The sequence below is a fragment of the Cnephaeus nilssonii genome (genome assembly GCF_951640355.1).
Source record: "Cnephaeus nilssonii genome assembly, chromosome: 8".
Lineage (NCBI taxonomy): Eukaryota > Metazoa > Chordata > Mammalia > Chiroptera > Vespertilionidae > Cnephaeus > Cnephaeus nilssonii.
In genome coordinates, this window is record NC_137079.1 from 76,910,228 (window position 1) to 76,928,214 (window position 17,987).

Sequence of the window (17,987 nt, forward strand, 5' to 3'; positions counted from 1 at the left end):
GGAGGGCAGTTGGGGGTGAGATCAGGCTGGCAGGGGAGGACAATTAGGGGCGATCAGGCAGGCAGGCAGAGAGGTTAGGGGCGATCAGGCCAGCAGGGGGGCAAGGTAGGGGTGATCAGGCTGGCAGGCAGAAGGGTTAGGGGTGATCAGGCAGGCAGGCAGAGGGGTTAGGGGCGATCAGGCAGGCAGGCAGGCGAGTGTTTAGGAGCCAGTCATTCCAGATTGCTAGAGGGATGTGGAATCAGGCCTAAACCAGTGGCCGGACATCCCCCAAGGAGTCCCAGAGTGCAGAAGGAGCAGGCCAGGCTGAGGAACCCCCCTCCGTGCATGAACTTCGTGCACCAGACCTCTAATATATATATATATATATATATATATATATATATATATATATATATAGATATATAGATATATAGATATATAGATATATAGATATATAGATATAGATAGATATAGATAGATATCGATATCGATATCGATATAGATATAGATATAGATATAGATATAGATATATAGATATAGATAGATGTAGATAGATAGATAGATGCACATATATATATATATATATGTATCTCTCTCTCTCTATATATATATATATATATATATGTGTGTGTGTGTGTGTGTGTATATATATATATATATATATAGAGAGAGAGAGAGAGAGAGAGAGAATATATCGAGAGGGAAAGTGGGTTGGGTCCAGTTGAGGTGGGCAAAGAGGGGGAAATGGGGATGGAAAGACACTTTGCTTGGGGCAATGGACACACAATATAGTGTGCAAATGATGTTTCACTGAGTTCCACACTTGAAACCTTTACTCCTATTAATTCAATTAAAAATTCCAAATAGGTGCAAGGAATGGTATATATAGATTTTCATGTTCCTACTGAATATAATAAATTTAGCATATGTGTGCTCTGTAAATTTAATTGGTTTCACTTAAAGAATGGGCAATGTTGGAGAGAAGCAAGTTCCAGAGTTTTCAGTATGGCTTCATAATAGTCCAGCTAAGAAGCAACAGGACACTGAAATGGGTCACAATGGTGATGGAAAGAAGCAAGGAATATGATTATTTTAGGAATTAGTAAAGACTGAGAATTTATTTAATGAAAAGATTAAGCCAAAATACAGTGCTCATTAATGCTTCAGATAGCATATTTGGTTGTCCAAGTGAGTAATTAAGCTATTACTTAAGATGGAGCTGGCTGGCCAAATATGTATTCAGCTGAGTTAAAGACAATATATGGCCACGTGTTTTTTGTTTGTTTGTTTGTTTTTTTAATATATTTTATTTATTTTTTTACAGAGAGGTTGAGAGAGGGATAGAGAGTTAGAAACATCGATGAGAGAGAAACATCGATCAACTGCCTCCTGCACACCTCCCACTGGGGATGTACCCGCAACCAAGGCACATGCCCTTGACAGGAATCGAACCTGGGACCCTCCAGTCCGCAGGCTGATGCTCCATCCACTGAGCCAAAGCGGTCAGGGCTCACGTGTTTTATATGATTGTTAAAATATGTCAATGTTATGATACTTATAAAAATAATAGTCCAGTTAGTGTAGCTCAGTTGGTTGAGTATCGTCCCCTGAATCAGGAGGTTGTCAGCTTGATTCCTGTTCAAGGGTACATGCTGGGTTGTGGGGTCTTTCCCCAGTAGGTGGTATGCAGTAGGCAGCTGATTGACATTTCTCTCTCTCTGATGTTTCTATCTTTCTCTCCTTCTCTCTGAAATCAATAAAAACATATTTTAAAAAATAATAGTTAAATAATATAATGAGCTATTAATGTGTAATAATAAATTTGCTTGGAAGAGGAAAGGGCAATATAGAAACTGACACACATCAGCGATATGGATAAACTCCTGAGAAGCTATGGACATTTTTCCTCTAGTTGTACATTTTATGGAACTAGTACCTGAAGTTTTCATCTCTGGTTCCTAGTACCCAACACAGGGTTTGATATATAGAGTAGGTCCTAAAAAACAGTTGGATGTATCAACCAATGAAAATCATCAAGGGACAAAACCAAGAATAAAAATAAGAGAATACTTATGGAGATGACAGAACAAGTACATAAGGACAGATGGCAATAGTACTAGCCCAGGGATTTACTGGATAATGCAAAATAATCTCTTAAAAACTTGATTCTAAGAAATAATTTAATTATTTAATAAATAATAGAGGAAGCATTACAAATGAATGATGAATGGATACTTTGATGCTAATGTTAGAAAAGTTAACTAGAATTTAAAATAATTTTGTTGTATGCAATATAAAAATAAATAACAAAATAAAGTGTTAATATTTTTTGTTGTTGTTGTTGGTAATCCTCACCCAAGGATATTTTTCTATTGACTTTCAGAGAGTGGAAGGGAGAGGAAGAGACAGAGAGAGAGAGAAACATGGATGTGAGACAGACACATTGATTGATTGCACCCCACATGTGCCCTGTTCTGGGCTAGGGATTGAGCCTGCAACCAAGGTATCTGCCCTTGACCAGAATCAAACCCACAACCCTTTAGTCTGCAGCCAATTCTCTATCCACTGAGCTAAAATGGCTAGAGCCTTTTTTCATATACATATAGTATTTATGATTTCAGAGAGAGGAAGGGAGAGGGAGAAGAGATAGAAACACCAATGATGAGAGAGAATCATTGATTGGCTGCCTCCCGCATGCCTCCTACTGGGGATTGAGCCTGAAACCTAGAGCATGTACCCTGACCCAGACCTCCTGGTTCATAGGTTGACCTCCTGGTTCATAGTTTGATGCTCAACCAATGAACCACACCAACCTGGCTAAAATGTTAATATTAACAATAATCTATTAGAGGAAACTAGCAGTAAATATTTAGCTATAGTTATGCAAAGAATTTCTAAACATGGAGACCAATGGAAAAAGCAGATAAGAAAATGATGATAAATTTAACAAAATAAAAATATTCAAATGTTAGAAACAAGGGTAAAAATAAAATGTTGATTTTCTTAATTTATAAACAAGATATAAAATATTTATCTATGTATAATTTTCCAATAGTATTTCTTACATGTGTGTTTGTGAGTGTGAGCATATGTGTGTGTGTCAGGGGGCAGAGTGAAGAAGGAAAAAGAGACCAAGATATGAGAGAGAAAGAGGGAGAGAGAGAGAGAGAGAGAGAGAGAGAGAGAGAGAGAGAGAGAGAGAGAGAATTAACACAAGCAATCAATAATAAACACTTTCTTCATGTAGATAAATTTCCTGACAGTCTCTTGCTATAGAAAATTGGAGGACATTTCTCTGTAATAAATATTCAAGGTGATGCTTAATCAGCTCCCTGCCCATAACTTATTCCCTTCAGTAGTTAGCCATATTAATTTTCCTCCTGAGTAATTTTGATATCATTATATTTGTGTTTATTTTCACTTCAGTGTTTATAATTGAATGTTCAATATTATTTCTAAGTATGTACTTGTTAAAATAATGGACACCATATACCTAATGAATAGTAATTGAAGAAATGATAAATATTTGTCCAGTAGACATGAAAATGTCAAATTTGAGTACATCAAATCATTTTTTAAATTGTCCAACTGCAATGTGAACCAGATACCTATGTCCAGTAATGTTAAATTTTCACTCCTACTTTTTCTCATCTTTCCACTCCTATTTTTTAATCTTTCTCCTTTCCTATCTTTACAAGGTGAAAGTCACAAACCTAACATATTTATTAGTACTAAGGACATTAACAGGGAAGCAATTTTATAAAGGGATAATAAAATAAACTACAGTTGTAGTAATTCATCAAGTAAAATAAAAAATTTTCTACAGGTAATTAAGAATGTTCAGCTGTATTCTTCCATCTGTTCTGGGAGCAAGAAGTCCCTGTTCTCCAAGAAATTATTGTTTTGCTTCTACCCCTCAAGGAGCCTGCATTTTATCCAATGAAAGGCAACATTAACAGTGTAATTTGGGAAGCTCTGATAACTTTCATATATTCATCTTCAGTCACTCTTATTCTGTGTTCATAAGTAATTAAATGCCTGCTTATATTGGCACTTAATTATCTTGGGTAATGAACAGATACATAATAACAGTTTGTTAGAAAATGAATATATGTCCACTTTTCTCTTTTTTTAATATTACAAAACTATTTCAAACTATTATAATATTTATCCAAACTGAAATATCCACTTCACCCTTGAGATATTATATCTGGAAGGAAAACATGAAAAAAAATGTAACAATAGGTTTTTTAATGAGTGTTTAAACACAATAAGCACAATCCATGAAAAAATTGATAAATTGGACTTTCCTAATTGTGACAAATATACTATCCTAATGTAATACATTAATAATATGGTAAATTGAGTGTGAGAATTATGGGAGCTCTAGTATATTTGCAATTTTTCTATAAATCTAAATCTGTTTTAAAACAAAACATTTATTTTAAAGAAAGTCAGAGCGACATTTTAAAATATAAAAAGTTTGATGCCATTCATATTGAAACCCTTCCTGTTACTATGTTTAAAATAGAATATCCATTAATATGATTGGCAAGATCCTCTCTCTGGTTAGAAACACCCTAAAGGACATAGTCCTGGTCTCTGTACAGCCTCTTGTACCGCTCATACCTTACCCCACACGTGATCCTGCCTCCCTCCTCTTCAGTCCTTCGCCTTCTAGCTGAGTTATTGACCCACTGGGATGTAAGTGCAATTTTTGCCATTTCTGGACCCAGCCAATAATGCTTCCCAATGCTTCTTCATTTCGTTCTGCCTTCTGTCTGAACGGCACAAAAATGACAATGATCATTATTACAAACCATGAGTTGAAAATGGTAGAGTTCATCAGCCTAAGTCTCTGAATAACTGTGTGACGCAGACACGTGTTTGACCTAAAATATTACTTGAAAAATAAATTAATTTCTTGTACTTTTAAGACACTAAATATTGGGAGTTTATTTGTTCTTGTAGCTTAGCCTGCCAGAACTGACACAAGGTTGTAATGAAGATTAAGCTATAAAATAGGTAAGTTTATGGAACAAAGTTTGGCAGTATATAATTTGTAGCTCTTACTGTTATTGTGATTTTTAAAAGCGTACTTGTTGGGTCACAGCTCCTTTGCCGAAAGCTGGACCCCCATGGATGCTGGGAACCAGAAGAAGACATGAGTAGCCGGAGGCATACAGAGAGTCTTTATTGTAGACTAAGTAGACATGGCTAACACAGGAGCCATTAGACTAAGCGGTTCTTCAAAGTGGTCCCACCAAGCAGCCGCGCACCGGCTGGTCAGTAACACGTCTTTATACCAACTTAGACAGCAGAGGCACCTTGCCAAACAGTGACATCGCTATTTGGCTTATAGAAAGATACACCTGCGCAGTGTGGACAGTAACACTGCTGTGTCATGGCCTTTGCACATGCTTATAGCAAATGGGCCTTTATCATTCGGCGTACTTAGGTCAGGGTCCCCACACTCCACCGCTTAGGAGGGATGGTTACCCTGGCCCATATGCCAGCTCCTTGAATACAGAGTCCACAACAACAATACAAACTACGACATGTTATGACCAGTACTCTGACCTCAATAGGGAAACTCAAGGATGCCCAGCGCCATTTCCCTGACAGTTCATCCTGCCAGTCTCACTGGGGCTGGGTCATGGGGAAGGGCTTGTCTGACTTGCACTTCACTGTCTGTCTCCTGCAGGGCACGGGTTACACAGCCAGGGCCGGATCAAGGGGTGTGACTGTAACTTACAGTTGTACCCGCTTCCTCACAGGGATAGGAGGGCTGCCCAGGGGCCTTCTCTAGTAACAGACGCCTGTCTACATACCCACAAGGCGGTCCTCCAAGTGGGCGGAGGAGGGTACCCACCGGATTTTAGTCCCAGTTCTGAAAAGAAAAGGGGAGCCGATATGCTCGTGTGGAGAGGCCGTTGGCAGCCATGTGTGCTGCCTTACAGGCCCCTGTGACCACACCCAAGTTGGGAGTGGCACAAACCCCAACTTGAACAAAGTGGGGAGCCTATTTGGAACAGAGGGCGGGGGTGAGTGCCAGCCCTCTGTCACAGGAATTACAAACTCTGTGTTGGGACCTGTGATTTCTGAGACCCCTGTCAAGGGATAAAGCTCCTTTGGAGGAGCTGCGCCTGAGTCCATTCTGAGAGGGTAGCCACCCCTCCCGGAGACCACGTGGGATACCGACGGGTCTAGTGGGTGGAACCCTGTTACATGGATGGCTGTGACTATCCGTTTGGATTCTGAAAAACTATGTTGGTTCAATTCGGGTACTAGGCAAAGTAGCCAAGGGGCTAAATTGCGAACAGTACATAGCCTTATGTGGGGACAGGAAATGTGAGCTCCACCGAGGGGTGGACCCACCTAGCCTAGAAAACGGGGCCAGACGAGTATATACGGAGGTACCCTCAGACACTACATATACGGGTAAAAGCAACAGGTGAACTGTTGCGACCCAAAGCCCTTCCCCTCGGCAGAAGGGGAAGAAGCAGTGTAGACCTAGCCATAGTCTGTGATTAGAGAAGGGCCCTGGGCAGGCCTCCCACCCCCTTGGGGAAGCAGGTACAACTGTAAGTTACAGTCATACCCCTTGATCCAGCCCTGGCTGTGTAACCCGTGCCCTGCAAGAGATAGACAGTGACGTACAAGCCAGACAAGCCCTTCCCCATGACCCACCCAAGATCGGTAGGATGAACTGTCAGGGACATGGTGCTGGGCATGCTTGAGTTTTCCTATGCGGGCCGGAGTACTGGTCCTAACACACTGCAGTTTGCATTATTATTGTAGGCTCTGTGTTCAAGGAACTGAGTAACCATCTAGCATAAGGGGTGGCGTGTGGGGACCCTGACCTAAGCACGCCGGATGATAAAGGCCCATTTGCCATATGCATGTGAAAGGCAATGACACAGCAGTTTTGCTGTACGCACTGCACAGGCGTACCTTTCTATGACCCAAATAGTGATGTCACTATCTGGCAAGAAGACTCTTTCGTTTAACTTGGTATAAAGATGTGTTCCTGACCAGCCAGTGCACAGCTGCTTTGTGGGGCTACTTTGAAGAACTGCTTTGTCTGATAGCTCCTGTGTAAGCAATGGCTACACAGTCTACAATAAAGTCTCTCCTATATGCCTGTGGCTACTCATGTCTTGTTCCAACTCCCAGCGTCCACGGAGGTCCAGTTCCTGGCTGGGGAACTGTGACCTGGCAGTACTTACATTATTTTACCTGGTGTAGTTATCTGTATTATAAATGAGTTTATCTTCTAAGTATAAAGTTTAAAATCAGACTTATTTTAAATACTTGGCTGCAGAATCTGTATCTGAATTATCCTCTTATTTTCTACAATAACTATTCTTTGTGCCTTTTATTTAGTAAGGTGCTTAACACATCAATGGGGCTATGATAGTGTCTACTGATGTTTCCATAGTTGGAACGTAGCTCCAATTATATATTATGTATGATAATTATTTTTCAAACATGACCCATTTATTTATGCCTATTTAAAAAATCACAGTATTAATAATTTGTGAACATTTTATATGCTTTCAGGGTATTTTTTCTTTAAATTTGTGAACTATCCAAAGTTTTTAGAGCAGAATGGGACATATATTTGTCTAGGTATCAGCTTTTCCAAATTTATGAACCCAATACATTTATTCTTAAATATCTTTATTTCATTTTTTTAACCCAACAATCATTTATTTTTCTTCTACTTTTTTTAGCAGGATAGAAATGGAGTTGAATATGAAGCTATGAGCTGACATCACACATGAGGCTTTAAAAATGTCTCCACAGAATTAGGAAACATTATATAGCTACATTATTTCTAGAATAGGAACAGTTCTTTATGTTGTAAGTTAATGCTCATGCCAAGTGTTTAATTCTTTCCCTAAACATCTGTCAATTGTCATGTATGCAAGCCCATAGAGAGGAAGCAGAGGAAAGGCTGCTGTTGTAATGCAGTTGGCATCATGATCAGTAGCAAATCATTGCATCTTCAACAATAATTGTGATTCGACTTTTCTTCAAACTGTATCTCCATATAAAAGGACTGGTAAAACATCATTAATTGTTGGAGTAATATGCACATATGCCTCAGGTTTCTTACTTGCATTACCGATAGAAAAATGATCTGCAAAGCAATTTAATAGCATGGAATTAGGGCTATTCCTTTAATAGTGAGACACAAGTCCTATTTTGTTAACTAAATCTAATAGGACATTTAAGTACCAATAGGACAACAATATTTTTTAGTCTGTCAAGAACTTAAATTTTAGCCCTAACCGGTTTGGTTCAGTGGATAGAGCGTCGGCCTGTGGACGGAAAGGTCCCAGGTTCAATTCCAGTCAAGGGCATGTACCTTGGTTGTGGGCACATCCCCAGTAGGAGGTATGCAAGAGGCAGCTGATCAATGTTTCTCTCTCATTGATGTTTCTAACTCTCTATCCCTCTCCTTCCCTCTCTGTAAAAAATAAATAAAAATATTTTAAAAAAAAGAACTTAAATTTTTAAAAAAAAGTTTGCCATACTTCCACTTTTTACTCAATTATATTATAAACTAGAGACCCGGTGCACGAAATTCGTGCATGTGGGGGGGGGGTGGCCCTCAGCCCAGCTTGCACCCTCTCCAATCTGGGACCCCTTGAGGGATGTCCGACTGCCTGTTTAGTATGGGATTGGACCTAAATGGGCAGTCGGACATCCCTCTCACAATCCAGGACTGCTGGCTCCCAACTGCTCGCCTGCCTGCCTTCCTGATTGCCCCTAACTGCTTCTGCCTGCCAGCCTGATCACCCCCTAACCACTCCCCTGCCAGGCTGATTGATGCCTAACTGCTCCCCTGACAGCCTGTGTGCCCCTAACTGACCTCCCCTGCAGGCCTGGTCACCCCTAACTGCCCTTTCCTGCAGGCCTGGTCCCCCCAACTGCCCTCCCCTGCTGGCCAACTTGTCGTGGCCATCTTGTGTCTACATGGGGGCAGTCATCTTTGACCACATGGGGGAAGCCATCTTGTGTGTTGGAGTGATGGTCAATTTGCATATTACTCTTTTATTAGATAGGATAGAGGCCTGGTTCATGGGTGGGGGCCAGCTGGTTTGCCCTGAAGGGTGTCCCAGATCAGGGTGGGGGTTCCCTTGGGGCATAGGGCGGCCTGGGCAAGGGGCCTGTGGTGGTTGGCAGGCCAGCCACACACCCCAGCAACCCAAGCAGAGGCCCTGGGCTCTGGGATTTATTTATCTTCTATAATTAAAACTTTGTAGCCTTGAGTGGAGGCCAAGTCAGGCCAGGGCAGGCGGAAAGTTTGGTTTCCTCCATTGCCAGGGAAACCCAAGCTTCCTGCTCTCTCTATGGCCTCAGCCATCTTGGTTGGGTTAATTTACATACTCGCTCTTGATTAGCTGGTGGGCGTGGCTTTTAGGTGTAGTGGGGGTATGGTCAATTTGCATATTACTCTTTTATTAGGTAGGGTATTTGAATTAAAAATGTATTTTTAAAATATGCTCTTTACATCAGATTTTTTTTTTTATTTTTTTATTAAGGTATTATATGTGTACATATCTTACCATTGTCCCCCCCACCCCACTGCCATACTTGCCCTCACCCCCCAGAGTTTTGCGTCCAATGGTTTTGTGTCCATTGGTTATGAAAATTAGAATTATATTAACATTCTTCAATAAAGAAACATATATTTTAATATAATCTGTTTTAATTTTGTTTTATTTTTGATTTTTTAATATTTTTATAATTTATTTTTTTCTTTTTTGCTTTCAAGCTAATATGACATTTGTAGTCACATAGTCAATAAACACACAGATAACTTATGTGACCATGGGAAAAAATATATGTGGGTTGTCAAGTGAAGTTTGCTAGACTGCAAATTATTTATACAGTTTAGATTTGAAAAACTATCATAGCATACAAAGTAAAATTAGTAGAGGTAATTGAAAATTAGAAACAATTTTTTTCTTAAAATATATTTTTATTGATTTCATTGTGGTAGGAAGAGGGAGAGAGACATAGAAACATCAATGGTGACAGAGAGAATCATTGACCAGCTGCCTTCTGCATGTTCCCCCTGGGGACCGAGCCTGGAATCCATCATGTGCCCCCACCAGGAAACAAACCGGGACCTCCTGGTTCATAGGTTGACACTCAACCATTGAGCCATACCCAGCTGGGCAGAAACAAAATGTTTTAAATGAGAAATTTAGAAAATAGATATCAGGAATCAGAGTGGTGGTATTGTTACTGGAGAATCAAACTCCCCTGTGGCTTGTGGGAGTGAGGTTATTGCAATATCTTCAGAAAATGAATTTTCTAAGATTTGCATGGGAGGATAGGATGTGGAAAAAAGCTTTATTTGTGTGAAGTTATATTTCCCAGGTTCCAAAGTCCCCTGTCTCTTAAGCCAGTCTTGGAAAAGGTGCAGTTGTGGTAGTCTATATTATTCATGAAATTAAGAAACAAGGCTAGTGTCCAAAGTTTCCGTTCCATATTGCAGCTGGGTGTGGTTCAATATACAAGCTAATTAAAGTCCATTAGTCCATGTGTGGAGGCCCACATGGTCATGCGTTATGTGGGCACAGGGTGGAGCACATCCCCCTGCATAGGAGAGCCAGGGACCTGGCATGCCAGAGAGAGGAGAAAAGAGAAGAGAAAACTAACTTTATTTGGAAGTTTAAATATGTAGGTTTTGCTGGCTTGCAGTGGCCACACCCATCCTGGCCACTGACTCACTTTCAGGTGTGATTGATGGGCAAGCAGATAGGCACCTTCCCACGCCACTCTGATCTTTATTGGGCATGCATCTAAACTGCCTTTGTCTAGTCCTTCCCCATCAATCAGCAGGGAACAGACTTGGAGAATGTTAAATGCAGCTTTTTGGCAAAGCTGTGCAAAAGGCAGACCTATATCTAGGCTTCCCTTTCCTCCTTTGCTGTTAAATAATAACTAGGTTATTATAATGGCAACATTATGATGGGAAGTAAGCAACATAACTATAATGATGCAAACATTTTAGGGATCAGACCTAAACTGGTAGTCGGACATCCCTCTCACAATCCAGGATCGCTGGCTCCTAACTGTTCACCTGCCTGCTGCCTGATCGCCCCTAACCACTCTGCCTGCCAGCCTTATCGCTCTCAACTGCTGCCCCTTCTAGCCTAATCACCCCTAACTGTCCCCCCCTGCTGGCCTGCTAGCCCCCAACTGCTCCCCCCGCCGGCCTGCCCACTCTCAACTGCACCCCCCTGCTGTGCCGATCACCCCCACCTATCCCCTGTGCCGGCCTGCTTGCCCCAACTGCCACACCCTGCCAGCCTGATTGCACCCAACCACACCCCCTGCCAGCCTGATCGCCCCCAACTACACACCCTGTCAGCCTGCTCTCCCCCAACTGCCACCTCCTGCCAGCCTGCTCGCCCCCAACTGCCACCTCCTGCCAGCCTGATTGCCCCCGACTGCACCCCCTGCTGGCCTGCTCATCCCCAACTGCACCCACTGCCAGCCTGCTCACCCCCCTACCCCCCTGCCAGCCTGCTTGCCCCCTACTTCCTGCCCTGCCAGCCTGCTCACCTCAACTGCCCTCCCCCCCTTGCTGGCCTGATCACCCCTAAAATGCCTCTGCCTCGGCCCTACCACCGAGGCCGAGGCATAGTCATTTTAGGGGTGATCAGGCCAGCAAGGGGGGGGCTTTGTCCAGAAGGACATCTGGAAGGTCTTCTGGAAGGTCTCCCATCTCATTAGCATATTACCCTTTTATTAGTATAGATTTTTTTCCCCTTTCTCTTTTCTTCTCTGTCTTTCCTCTCATACATTTTTTTTTCTTTTCTCAATATCATTTTTGCACTCTTTTCTATCCCCTAACTCTCTTTTCTCTGGTGGTCACCTTTATTTGGGGTTATTAGTATCGTGAATACATTTGTGTTTGGTGCCCTGTGAAATGTGTCTTGTTGTGTTGTACAAAAAAAACAACAATACAAAAGATCAGTAAAACCAAGAGCTGGTTCTTTGAAAGGATAAACAAGACTGATGAACCTCTAGCCATGCTCACCAACAAGCAAAGAGAGAGGACCCAAATAAACAAAATCAGAAATGAAAGAGGTGAAATAACAACCAACCCCAAAGAAATACAAACGATTATGAAAAAATACTATGAACAACTATATTCTAACAAAATGGACAACCTAGATGAAATAGACAGATTCTTAGAAAAATGCAAGCTTCCAAATCTCAATTAAGAAGAATAAAAAAACCTGAATAGGCCAATAACTACCAAAGAAATTGAAATAGTGATAAAAAGATCTTCCAGCAAACAAAAGCCCTAGTCCAGATGGCTTTACAAGGGAGTTATACCAAGCATTCAAAGAAGAACTAAAACCTATCCTCCTCAGACTATTCCAAAAAATTCAAGAGGAAGGCACACTTCCAAGCTCTTTCTATGAAGCCAGCATTACCTTAATCCCAAAACCAGATAAAGACGACAAAAAAACAAAAAACAAAAACAACAACAACAACAACAACAACAAACACTACAGGCCAATATCCTTGATTAACATAGATGCTAAAATCCTCAACAAAATTCTAGCAAATCAGATTCAGCATTACATTAGAAAGATTATACACCACAACCAAGTGAGATTTATTTTGGGGATGCAAGGAAGATACAATATCTGCAAATCAATAAATGTGATACATCACATAAACAAACTGAGAGACAAAAATCACATAATCATATCAATTGATGCTGAAAAAGTGTTTGACAAAATCCAACACCATTTCTTGATAAAAACTCTCAGCAAAGTGGAAATAGAAGGATCATACCTCAACATAATAAAAGCCTTATATGACAAACCTACAGCCAACATCATACTCAATGGGCAAAAACTAAACTCATTTCCCCTAAGAACAGGAACAAGACAGGGATGCTCACTTTCACCACTCCTGTTTGATAAGTTCTGGAAGTTATAGCCATAGTGATCAGACAAGAAGAAGAAATAAAAGGCATCCAAATTGGAAAACAAGAAGTAAAACTCTTGTTATTCGCAGATGACATGATACTGTACATAGAAAACCCTAAAGACTCCATCGAAAAACTACTAGACTTAATAAATTAATTTGGCAATGTAGCAGGATACAAAATTAACACCCAGAAATCTATGGCCTTTTTATACACCAATAATGAACTCACAAAAACAGAAATGAAAAAAAAAAAAAAAAAACAATCCCATTTACCATTGCACCAAAAAAATTAAAATACCTAAGAATAAACTTAACTAAGGACATAAACGACCTATACTCTGAAAACTTCAGGACATTAAAAAAAGAGATAGAGGAAGATATAAACAAATGGAAGAACATATCATGTTAATGAATTGATAGAATCAACATCATTAAAATGTCCATACTATCCAAAGCAATCTACAGATTCAATGCAATCCCCATTAAAATACCAACAACATATTTCAAAGATCTAGAACAGGCGTCCTCAAACTACATCCCGTGGGCCACATGTGGGTGTTTTTGCCGTTTTGTTTTTTTACTTAAAAATAAGATATGTGCAGTGTGCATAGAAATTTGTTCATAGTTTTTTTTAAACTATAGTCCGGCCCTCCAACAGTCTGAGGGACAGTGAACTGGCCCCCTGTTTAAAAAGTTTGAGGACCCCTGATCTAGAACAAACTCTCCAAAAATTCATCTGGAATAAAAAAAGACGCCAAATAGCCACAACAATCCTGAGAAAGAAGAACAAAGTTGGAGGGATCACAATACCAGATATCAAGCTATATTACCAAGCCACGGTTCTCAAAACTGCCTGGTACTGGCACAAGAACAGACATATTGACCAATGGAACAGAACAGAGAACCCAGAAATCGACCCAAGCCATTATGCTCAATTAATATTTGACAAAGGAGGCAAGAGCATACAATGGAGTTAAAACAATCTCTTTAATAAATGGTGCTGGGAAACTTGTAGAGATACATGCAAAAAAAAAAAAAAAAAAAAGAAAAAGAAACTAGATCACCAACTTACACCATACACAAAAACAAACTCAAAGTGTCTAAATGACTTGAATGTAAGACAATCCTACAAGACTCCATAGGCAGAAAAATAGCAGACATATGTTGCAGCAATATCTTTACAGACACAGCTCCTAGAGCAATGGAGACTAAGGAGAAAATAAACAAATGGGACTACATGAAAATAAAATGCTTCTGCACAGCAAAAGAAACCATCAACAAAACAACAAGAAAGCCCACTGCATGGGAAAACATATTTGCCAATGATATTTTCGATAAGGGCTTAATCTCCAAAATTTACAGAGAATTCATACATCTTAACAAAAGGAAGGTAAATGACCCAATCAAAAAATGGTCAAAGTATGTAAATAGACACTTTTTGAAAGAGGACATACAGAAGGCTGGGAGACATGAAATCATGCTCAAAGTCACTAATTATCTGAGAGATGCAAATCAAAATGACAATGAGGTACCATTTCACACCTGTCAGAATGGCTATCATCAACAAATCAACAAACGACAAGTGCTGGCGAGGATGTGGAAGAAAAGGAACCTTCCTACACTGCTGGTGGGAATGCAGACTGGGGCAGCCACTGTGGAGAACCTTATGGAGTTTCCTCAAAAAGTTAAAAATGGAACTCCCATTTGACTCAGTAATCTCACTTCTAGGACTATATCCCAAGAACCTAGAAACACCAATCAGAAAGGATGTATGCACCCCTATATTTCATAGCAGCACAATTCACCATAACTAATATTTGGAAACAGCCTAAGTGCCCATCAGCAGATGAGTGGATTAAAAAACTGTGGTACATCTACACAATGCAATACTACGCTGGTATAAAAAAGAAGGAACTTTTACATTTGCAACAGCATGGATGGAACTGGAGAGCATTATGCTAAGTGAAATAAGCCAGTTGAAGAAAGATAAATATCACATGATCTCACTCATATGTGGGATATAATGATCAACATAATTTGATGAATAAGAATAGATTGATCTAGAGACAAATGGTAGGAGAGTGGAGGTTAGAAAGCAACTAAAGGACATGTATGCATGCATATTAGCATAACCAATGGACACAGACACTGGGCGGGCGGTGGGGGCTTGCCTGGGGTGGGAATGGCTGGGGGGTCAATTGGGGAAAAAGGAGACATATGTAAAACTTTAAAAAATAAAAATGAATAAATAAATAAATAAATAAAAACAACACCCTAAACCCCTCACCCCCACCAAAAAAATAAAATAAAATAAAAAACACACACGCAGATTTTTTGAAAATAGACTAAGTGCTACATTTTAAGAAATAAATAAATAGTTAATAAAATTTTGGTAGTCTTGCTTTGTAGTGATGTTTGCTTTTATTTTCCTACATATGCCAAATAATTGAAAGACATATGTATTATTTTTATTAAATAATAAATGTATTTTATTCAGAAAAGTAAAGGTCAGATTTCTATATCAGGGGTGGGCAAAAGTAGGTTTATAGTTGTGAATATGTGAAACAGAGTTTATTCTTATTACTAGAGGCCTGGTGCACAAAATTCCTGCACGGGAGGTGTGTGTGTCCCTCAGCCCAGCCTGCACCCTCTCCAATCTGGGACCCCTTGAGGGATGTCTGAGTGCACGTTTAGGCCCAATCCCAGTGGGCAGTTGGACATCCATCTCACAATGCAGGACTGCTGGCTCCCAACCACTTGCCTGCCTGCCTGCCTGATTGCCCCTAACTGCTTCTGCTTGCCAGCCTAATCTATGCCTAACTGCTCCCCTGCTGGCTCAATTGCCCCTAACTGCCCTCCCCTGCCAGCCTGGTCACCCCTAACTGCCCTCCTCTGCTGGCCTGGTCCCCCCCAACTGCCCTCCCCTTCAGGCCTGGTCCCCCCCACCTGCCCACTCCTACAGGCCTGGTTGCTCCCAAATGCTGCCCCCCCCCCGCTGGCCTGGTCACCCCCAACTGCCCTCCCCTGGAAGCCTGGTCACCCGTAACTTCTTTACCCACAGGCCTGGTTGCCCCCAACTGCCCTCCCCTGAAAGATATCTTGTGGCGCCCATCTTGTGTCCACATGGGGGCATCCATCTTTGACTACATGGGGCCAGTCATCTTGTGTGTTAGAATGATGGCCATTTTGCATATTACCTCTTTATTATATAGGATTTATTTATTAATGTATTATTTATTTGTATTTGTCTTTTTATTCTTATTGTCTTATCATTACCTATGATTTACTTTTTGGTAATGATGGCTGGTAATCTGCCTTTTTGCCTACTCCTGTATGTTATACTAAAATGTTTATTGTGTATTCAATAATAATATAGATAATTTTCTTTAATTGCTTTAATTATATTTCCAGCCCAGATCCTGGTTTTAAGATAGTATATTTAAAAAGTGAACAATTTTAAAAATTAAAATCCTATATAACAAAAGGCTAATATGCAGTTTGGTGGAATGATCGGTCGCTATCATGTGCACTAACCACCAGGGGGCAGACACTCAATTCAGGAGCTGCCCCCTGGTGGTCAGTGTGCTCCTGCAGGGGAAGTGCTGCTCAGCCAGAAGCCCTGAGCTGGGCTCATGGCTGGTGAGGGCAGCGGTGTTGGCGGAAGCCTCTCCTGCCTCTGCAGCAGAGCTAAGCTGGCAGTCAGACATCCCCTGAGGGCTCCCAGACTGCAAGAGGGCACAGGCTTGGCTGAGGGACCCCACCCCCGAATGCACAAATTCTGTGCACCAGGCCTCTAGTATTATAATAAAAATTTAAAGGAATATATTTACACATTTTAAGTTTATCCTATGTAATAAAGAGGGAATATTCTAATTGACTGCCACACCCTCACAAGATGGCGGCACCCACAGCCACAAGATGGCGGCACTCAGTCCCTTCAGCCCTGCCTCATCCAGCTGGAGTCCCCCAATCCCCTCAGCCCCACCTCACCCAGTTCCCGCAGCATTCAGACTCATCCAGCCTCAGTCCCCCAGTCCCCTCAGCCCTGCCTCGCCTCATCCAGCTGGAGTTACCCAGTCCCCTCAGCCCCGTAGGGGAAGGCAGTTGGGGGTGATAAGGCTCGCAGGGGAGGGCAGTTGGAGGCAATTGGGCTGGCAGGGGAGCAATTAGGCATCAATCAGGCCAGCAGGGGAGCAGTTAGGGGGCTATCAGGCTGGCAGGCAGAAAGGTTAGGGGCAATCAGGCAGGCAGGCAGGCGAGTGGTTAGGAGCCAGCGCCCCGGAATGTGAGAGGGATGTCCGACTGCCGGTTTAGGCTCTGATCGGGCCTAAACTGGCAGTTGGACATCCCCCGAGGGGTCCCAGATTGGAGAGGGTGCAGGCTGAGCTGAGGGACACCCCCTGTGCACGAATATCATGCACCAGGCCTCTAGTAAATAATAACTCTCTAATTGTAATTGAGCCTTATACAAAGATATGCTCCCCCACTTCCTCTTTAAAAATGTAGAAGTTATACTCAGAATTTCTAAAATAAACATTAGATTATAAAAACTAATAAGAACATATTAAAATTAGTGGAAGAATATAAACTTAAAAGTGCATGATTCTTTTTCATCAACTAGCTATGTTGTTATATGTGTCAGATATTTAGTACATTTCCTGATATTCATTCATCAAGCTTCTATGTAAAGGATAAAGCACCTATGTAAAGCAAGGGTCTAAATCTTAAATAAATCCAAGTGACTTTAAATAGTCATGGTAGACATATGGAAATCAATAACACAATATATCACATTGACAGAATGAAGGACAAAAACCACATGGTCGTCTCAAGTGCTGCATAAAAAGAATTTGACAAAATTATACGCACTTTCATAACAAATGAACAAACAAAAAAATGAAACAACCTACAATAAACTAGGAATAGAAGGAAATTACCTCATAACAAAGGCCATATGTGAAAAATTCACAGCTAAGATCTGTGATGTCAACAGTGAAAACTTTTCCTTTAAGATCAGGAACAGGGCAAGG